At 34.7% G+C, this 8,837-nt stretch overlaps 1 long non-coding RNA gene across 1 annotated transcript; it reads right to left on the bottom strand.

Moving 5' to 3' along the window:
* Window positions 1–2,844: 2,844 nt before the first annotated feature.
* Window positions 2,845–6,204, bottom strand: LOC131154082 (uncharacterized). The gene is made up of 3 exons (XR_009136322.1): window positions 5,988–6,204; window positions 5,727–5,767; window positions 2,845–3,406 (listed from the first exon to the last, which is right to left on the bottom strand). It is a non-coding gene; the product is annotated as an uncharacterized LOC131154082 (long non-coding RNA).
* Window positions 6,205–8,837: the final 2,633 nt, after the last annotated feature.

The raw sequence follows: 8,837 nt of genomic DNA, 5'->3' as shown, positions 1-8,837 counted from the left end.
TTCACAAAAATAAGGATGAATGAATCAAATTTTATGCACCGAAAGTACTCCGAGCTTAGAAGTTTTATATTTTGGCATGATTGTCTTTGTCATCTTGGTTCGACTATGATGTGACGAATCATTAAAAATACACATAGACATCCATTAAAGGATCAGAAATTTTTTTTATCTAGTGATTATTTTTGTACTTCTTGTACTTAAGGAAAACTATTTGTTAGACATTTTCCATCTAAATTATCTTTAGTCTCCATCTTTTCTGTAAAGAATACAAGGAGATATTTGTGGTCCAATATCCATCCATCCATCTTGTGGACCATTTCGATATTTCATTTACGACATGTGATTGATGAATAAGAATTCCTTGGTCCTGATGTACCCTATCTTAGTGTAATAGGAGCACTCTTGTATCTTGCAAATTGCACTAGACTAGATATAGCTTTTGCGGTAAATTTGCTAGTAAGGTTTAGTTCTACATCAACTCAGAGACATTGGAATGAAGTAAAACATGTTCTTTGTTATCTCCGCGGCATATCTGATATGAGTTTGTTTTACCCAAAGGGAGTAAAGTCTGTGTTGAAAGGATATGCTGATATTGGATATTTTTATGATTCACATAAAGCTCGATCACAAACATGTTATATTTTTACATGTGGTGATACTGCTATCTCTTGGCGATCTGTAAAGCAAACGATCATTGCTACCTTTTCAAACCATTCAGAAATATTGACAATTCACAAAGCAAGTCATGAATGTGTATGGTTAAGAACTATAATCCAACACATTAAAGAGACAAGTAGATTATCTCCCATTAATTGTCTTATAACCACGGTATTCCTCCGTCAAAAGTGAAGGGTTATCAATAAATAAATGGAGGTGCCGCCCTTCTTAGAAAAAAAAGAAGTGGATTATCACTGAAGAATGACAAGCCAACAATATTGTACGAGGGCAATGCAGCATATATTGCACAAATCAAAGGTGGGTACATGAAAGATGATATAACTAAACATATTTTACCAAACTTCTTTTACACTTATGAACTTCTGAAGAAAGAAGATGTTGAAATTTGCAAAATTCGTTCAAGTGACAACTCAGCAGATCTATTCACAAAAGCATTGCCAACTTCAATTTTTAAAAGCATGTACATAACATTGGAATGCGACGACTTAAGGATATTTCTTAATTAATTGCATTTTTAGGGAAAGTATGAATATTGCACTCTTTTTCGTTCGTTATGGTTTTGTCCTATAAGGTTTTCCTTAGCGAAGGTTTTAACGAGGCATATTCATAGTGTATAACCATCCAAGGGGAAGTGTTGTAAAACATATATATTTATGTGGATGACTATCTAGATAATAGGTTACAACCTTTGGTCTGCCCACATAATGGTTCATTATGTGGTTAATCTTTGGGATGCCAATGTAATTGTCTATATAAGGACATGCTTTACAACAAAATGATATTATAAGATGATTAGCAACATCTAGTTCCTGAAAAACTAGACTGTTGAATTTTTATAGTTCCAAACTTTTTTTTTTCTTTTTATTTCATTTACAACATTTATTTAATTGTTATATTTTTAAAATTCACTTTTGTGACAATCTTATTGTATACGACAATTGGAAAATAGTCAAAAAAATGTTTTGTAATTGACAACATTGAAGATCCAAGCAGAAGATAGTCAACCGAAGCACTATCGAAAACAGTGCAACTTGATAGAAGAGAAGTTGAAGTCATCCTTGTAGACAAAAAGTCCACATCATTAAGGAAGAAGTGACATGAGTTCTTAGTGAAACAGAAAGGCCTTGGAGATAGAGAAGTTAGTTAGATGTTAACGAAAAACATGGACTTGTTTGTGGACAAAGTTAAATAGTACTTAGTGTTAAAGTCTACAAGGACATTGATCAAATAAGTGGAGGAGAATGTCACAAGCTGAGCTTGTTCATGACATTACGCTTTCTTGTGACCGCTTGTGTTTACATGAGATGAGTAACCATAATGTAAATAATAATATAGGTTTTATTGATTGAATGTGATATTACTTTAGTGTAAAATTGATGTATGACTACTAAGTCAGTTTTATGTTTTCTCGTGCCAAAGTTGGAATAATGTAGAATGCTCTTTAGATGATAGGTTTGTTCATCATTCATTATAAAACTCACAAACTTTCGGAAACGTATTTAGCCTACTTGCCTCCTTTGCTAAAAATACACTGCCTACGGAGGAGTTAATGACGACTTGCGTTGCTTATAGTTTATGTTTACCATGTGACTAACATTTGCTTTCGTGAACGTTTATTGCTTCTTCTTACTTTACATTTGATGGTTGTAAGTTTGGTTATGCGATGATATTGTAGTATACTTTCGACCGAGTAGTTAAGTAAGAGTGTTACAAGTAGTATTGCACAACCTTTCATGAGATGTGAAGTGTTTGACAGGTAATACTTGGATTAAGATATGTGAGAATTTGAATGAAATATACTACAATTTTCTCTTTCATTTTATTCTGATTCATATAAATGTAAATTGAAGGTTCACACTCCAAGTTTCCAAACATGGAGTTAAAAGTCACCTAAGAAAAAAATTTATTGCCTATGCTGATGAAAAGCTAAATTTCTATCCTTCCATTTCTGTCCTTCCTAACTCATTCGGGTATATTTTCTGTGTGGGCACGTGCTCATAGCATAGTCATTTCTGATTGAACTATTTGAGATCTTAATCCGTATCTTTTATCTTTCTCTGCTTGCTTTTTTTCTGCAGGTAAGCACATCTCTTCTTTCATCATTAAATTTGATACTTTCTCAAAAGAAGAAGAAGAAGAAGAAGAAGAAGAAGAAGAAGATGATGATGATAGTGAAGCGAGGCAAACTATATATCGCCGTATACAATCAGACCCATAGGCTTAGGATTACAATATATGTGTCACGCACTACGATAATCAATCTCATCTGTAGATTTTAAATATGGTGGGCGATACAGGCTTGTGCTATATATGCCATAACACACCCTATTAATAAACCCATGCATCTTATACATCATGGGCTTTATGTCATATGCAGTAAATAAGGTTGACGATGACTTTTATTGGCATATTTAATTGTAGTGGAGGAGATCCACGAGTCAGAGAACCAAGCTAGTATTAAGGGAATTACTCAGTTTTTCAGCAACTCTAGGGAGGGCTTTGCATCTTCATCTCCTCCCTCCTGAGCCTCTCTCCCTCTGGCAGTTGTAGTAAACAGCAGCAACCGGTAACCCCAAATTGTAGAGCTCCGCGAAGTCTCTAGTGTTGAAATTTTGGCGCCATCCCGGAGCGTACACCGTCTGCCTCCCCAGTTGTTGAAACAGTACGAAAACATATCGATGAATGCCGACCGTTGGTCGTGGACTCTCATAACACACAATTTCTTGCCCTGCAAATTAGACCGTGTACATGCCATTGTTAGATCATCATATGGTAAACATAAGCTTTCATCATATGCGTGGTTTAGTCATAAGAGACTCTTATTTGAGTTCAAATTTTCGGATGATTAGAAGTAAGAACACAAAATCTACAATATAATATTGGTCGTCGTAGTTGTTATTATTATTATTATTAATTACTGCTTATGATATATAACAAGGAAGAATTCAAAAGAAGTATATTATTTATAATATTGCGATTATGATTATTATTAAAAAACAACAACAATAACCAATTTAATAGTAAAAACAGCAGCATTCAACAACAGCAACGTCAACAGTGTTGCTGCTGTTATTATTATTACTACTTATGATGGATAATAAGCAAATTTTTAAAAAAATATTATTTATTGTTGCGATTAGGACACAATGCAATGGCGTACGTGCACCCGTGAACTCACCGCCGACTGGCTAGAAAGTGGAAACTGTGGCCAAAGCTTTTTTAGCTTATGAAACAACTTTACTTACTCGTTGCAGTCACTTCAGAAGGCCCATGGATATGGATAATTGGTTGGTGTGACCACTGGTATATCACACCATCACCTTTACCTATATGTACCTATCGCTACGCATCTCTCTCTCTCTCTCTCTCTTTATATATATATATATATATGAAATATATATTTTTTACAAGGAATATGCGTGTGTAGAGGACCAGAGGGATAGAGGTGAATGAGAAGAAGTGGATTGAGATGACCATTGGAGGGAACCATCAACCAAGTGGCAAACCTCATCCGCCTGGGAGACCCGATGGAACATTTTGCTTGCTTTGCAGTGTTGTCTTTTTATTTATTTATTAAAGGTAATATCATTATAGAAAGAAATCAAGCAACATGCTTGGAATTTTCCAACAAGACTACATAAAAAGGTGAGAAATCATTGCTTTACTTTGCTGTCTTGAAATTCCTATTTATATAGTACTATTGATTTCACCCCTCATTTTTTTCTTTCTTTTAGTTCTTTTCAATTTGAGGAATCTTTTTTTAAGAAATTTGTGTTGATTTGGACTCTTCTTGGTCGCTTTTATTTATTTTTATTTTTCTTTCTTTTGAACTTTTGAGGGTTTCCTTTCTCCTGTGAATATAATTCCATTTGACAGATAAAGACTTGTATTGGACAGACAAATTTTTGAGGGTTGGACCAATAAATATTTCTTGATGAAAAAATTTAAAACGAGATTTTAAATAAATCAAATCTAGAGTTGTATGGAGATACTAGACTAAAGAAGGTTGGTATCTCTAGTCATTTGGATGTGTTGCATGGAAAAGAGGAAGGGGGAATTTGGAGTGGTTCTCTATAGGATGAAATTTTTTTGAATGGAATCTAGCAGAACAAATTTAAAGGTAATATCATCATAGAAAGAAATCAAGCAACGTGTTTGGAATTTTCGAACAAGACTACATAAAAAGGCTAGAAATCATTGCTTTACTTTGCTGTCTTGTAATTCCTATTTATATAGTACTATTGATTTGGCTCCTCATTTCTTTCTTTCTTTCTTTTAGTTATTTCCAATTTGGATTCTTTTTCTCCTAAATTTTAGCTTTCTAAAATGTTGATTATACTAGCTTTTAAAAAGACACACACACACACACACACACACACACACACACACACACACATATATATATATATATATATATAATAATAATAATAAGCTAACTATACTAATTAATTATTATTATTCTTGAAAGTAATATTCAAGTAATATAGAAATATATTTATGATATTTTATTTAATTTTTTATCTATACAAACAAATATATATATATAAATATATATATATGTGTGTGTGTGTGTATAAGAGTTGATATATTTTTAATTTAGTTCGTCTTGATTTTAAATTGATAGAACTTGTATAATGATTATTTAGACTTCAACCATAGCAGGTGCTCTTAAATTTTATTTGAAGTTGAAATTTAAAACCCCTCTTCTTAAGATCTAATTGAAATTCTATATATACTCCTATTTGAACTCCACTTACATTTTGTACAATCCCTCATCTTTAGCAAATGGTGAAATAATGCAAGAATATGTGAATTTTTAATGTATAAATGGCGATGTGCATGATAGGTTAAAAAAATGATGATATGATTAAAATGAGAACAGAGAATTTGCATTTCTTAAGTAAGGTCACTAATCCTGATCCAACTCAAGGAATGATGGCCTATCCAATTTGGATAAAAGCAGGATCAATTATTCATAAGCCTATGTGACGCCTAAAAGGAGATGCAAAAAGAAAAACATTTGGTGCATGAAGAAATTAGGAACTCACCGAAGTTTGTCCCAGTTGTTGCTGGAATATCAGTCACCAACCTAAATGTCAGCATAGAAGAAAGAAAATATTAGTGCCAACACTGACAGACTGTATAACCTATTTCAAATAGCAATGAATTATGCGTCATGATTTTAATAAGACAGTGGGACATGCATATGGTAAACATTTACAGATGAAATGTTATAATAAACCAGACAAAAATGAGCTTCCGATCGAAAAATAAAAGAATAAAGTAGAGAAAGAGAATTAGATGTTAACTAAGTTGATGCGGATCTGCATTGAAGAATGAAGGATGGGTGTAAAGGGAGAAGGGAGAGAGAGAGAGTTAGAGAATAAGGGTAATGAGGATGGAAATTTATATATAAGAGAGAGAGAGAGAGAGAGAGAGAGAGAGAGAGAGAGAGAGATGAGACAATGAGCCTGCTAATAGAATGAAGGAGGTGGGCGGTGTGTTTGTAAGCAGGTGGAAGACCACATCACCCCCACAACTCTTGTGCAGTCAAATCATCGGCAACAAGCGTGCAGCCGGCCCCCACTCACAAACAAACAAACAAAGAAAAGAATTGGAGCAGGAAAAAAACGTTAGCTAATTTTATATATACATGTATAAACAGAAGCCGGAAAACAAAGAACCAAGAAATATTTAATGTCTGAAGCCTGTCTAAGTTGGAAAAGACAGAAGAGTCGGCTCATGTCACGGTAGATTCATGGGTATAACAAATAGTTTCTAATGTATATAATTGAATCAGCCGAAAAAAAAAAAGGAAAAAGAAAAATGGAAAGAGCATGCACTAGAATCTTGGAGGATGAGATTAATTCTAAAAGAATTTTAAAGTGAAAATTGGCGGAATAGGTAGCGGGTCCACCTTCCAATCTCTTCCGTTAGGGTTGTAAATGGATCAAGCCGCTCGTGAACTCGACTCGATAAAGGCTCATTTAGGCTTGTTTATTTCGGTTCAGTTAATATAGAGGTTCGGTTACAAATTTAGATAATTTCGAGTATTCAATTTTCGGATAAGATATGGAGGATTTAATTCAGTTAACTGAATCATCCAAATTACTAATTAATTAAAAAATAAATATAATTTAGTAATATTAAATATAACTGATATAATATATATTATATAATTGTTCGATTTTCTTAATTTATTTATTAAATCAATGTCATTCTCCTAATTCAACTCTTACAATTAAAAGAAAGGGTAAACATTAATTTTATAAATAATTTTGAAATTTAATATCATATTTTGATTTTATAATTAATTTTAAATTATTTTGGTCAAATTCGGTTAACCGAAATTGCTTGAAAAGTTGGTCCGGTAGGATATGACTCAATTACAACGCCTAATTTAGTCAGTTCGGTTAGAGATTATTGTTAACCAAAAATTTTGGTTAATTAACCAAATTTGGCCAAAACGACCGTTTGCACACCTCTAAATGAACGAGTCTCAAACTCAATTCTTAGACTCAATTTGTAAATGAGCCGAGTGTGAGCATAGCTGGGCTCAACTTGTTTCGACTTGTAACGGCTCAATAAATGGCGCAAATAGGTCCGTTTATTGCACTCACTAAGGAGTTTGGTAATGAGCTCGTTAATAAACTTGTTAAGTTAATTCAATCCAAAGAGTTCAATACTAACTCAATCACCCAAAGAGGAAGACACAAAATTTGATCTAAACAAGATAAGTGAATGAAACTACCATTATTAGGTCGTTTATAAAATTTCAGCACCCAGCCCGAGCGGCTGGAGCTCCGCTCGACCCATTTGCAGCCCTGCGGACCAAGTTATGGTACCTTAGCTTATGGGTGGCAGGGCATTTTGTGGTGGCGGGCGAGCCTGCGGTATGGGCCATCACAGATCAGCCGTGCATGCGGTCAGTCATTCAATGAAAGCGCGCAGTAAGAACAATATGAACCAAAGAACAAACCATGCACTCTCATCACCTGTCACAGCAGTACCTACAGTACCTTTCCACCCTAAAATTATTCCTCCTTTTACTCATAGCTCGTATTCTATTCGCCCGCCCTTGATTTTATTGTCATAAGGCTTTTACCATGAATATTATATCTACGTATGAATCGCACAAGAAAATAAAACACTTTATCTGTGTGCGTGGGAAGGGAGGATATCTAGTGATATCCTATCACTATAAGTCTATATAATGAACCTCCTCAAGCCTACTCTAAATTTGCAACTATAGGATAGGGAGTGTAAAAAGACATCCACTTTACGGCAAAAAAAAAAACCTTGGTATTGGAAAAATTATTAAAGGGCACGTATGACGATGACTCTTTCGTGCTACCACTATAGCTAATGTCCGAGGACATGACATGCACATGGTGGGCTCCCTCAGAGATTGACTAGTTGCATAAGTACCCATGTGCAGGGGCTTTTGTGCTGCCATTGTAGCTAATGTCGAGGACATGACATGCACACGGTGGTGGCTAGGCAGGCTCACTCAGAGATTGACTAGTTGCATAAGTACCCATGTGCAGGGGCTTTTGTGCTACCACCATAGCTAATGTCCAAGGACATGACATGCACATGGTGGTAGTTAGGCAGGCTCACTCAGAGATTGGCAGTTGCATGAGCACCAATGTGCAGGGGCCGTTCCCTTGAATAATTTCTCGTGGCACTAGCAACCCTGGCCCCCTAAATAATTTCTCAAAGGGATCCCAACTCATGCTCCTAGGAACCTTCAAGTTCTCAAGATTTTACATTGGCCAGTTGTTACAAACTCCTTTCTAAAAAAGAAATCCATAACAACTTACGCCCGTCCTCCAATCACATATGGAACTCTTTCATCCCCTCACTTCTATTGGTCATTAATTAATAATAAAATTCTGATAGCTAATAATCTACAAAAAAGAGGATGGAGGTTGGCCTCAATGTGTGTTCTTGGCAAGGAGGAGAGCGAAGGGGTCAATCATATTTTCCTCCATTGCCATTATAGTAGGAAGATTTGGATTTTGGTTTGTAAAAATCTGTTTAATCATTTGGTCATGCTAAATGATATGCTCTCAATGTTTTCTTTGTGGAGTTTCACAAATCTGAAGGGTTTTCTTAAAAGATTAAAAGCAACTACTCTGGCAGCTATATGTTGGGCA

The sequence above is a fragment of the Malania oleifera genome, chromosome 4 (assembly GCF_029873635.1).
Source record: "Malania oleifera isolate guangnan ecotype guangnan chromosome 4, ASM2987363v1, whole genome shotgun sequence".
Taxonomy (NCBI): Eukaryota; Viridiplantae; Streptophyta; class Magnoliopsida; order Santalales; family Ximeniaceae; genus Malania; species Malania oleifera.
This window is presented reverse-complemented; position numbering and strand designations above follow the sequence as displayed.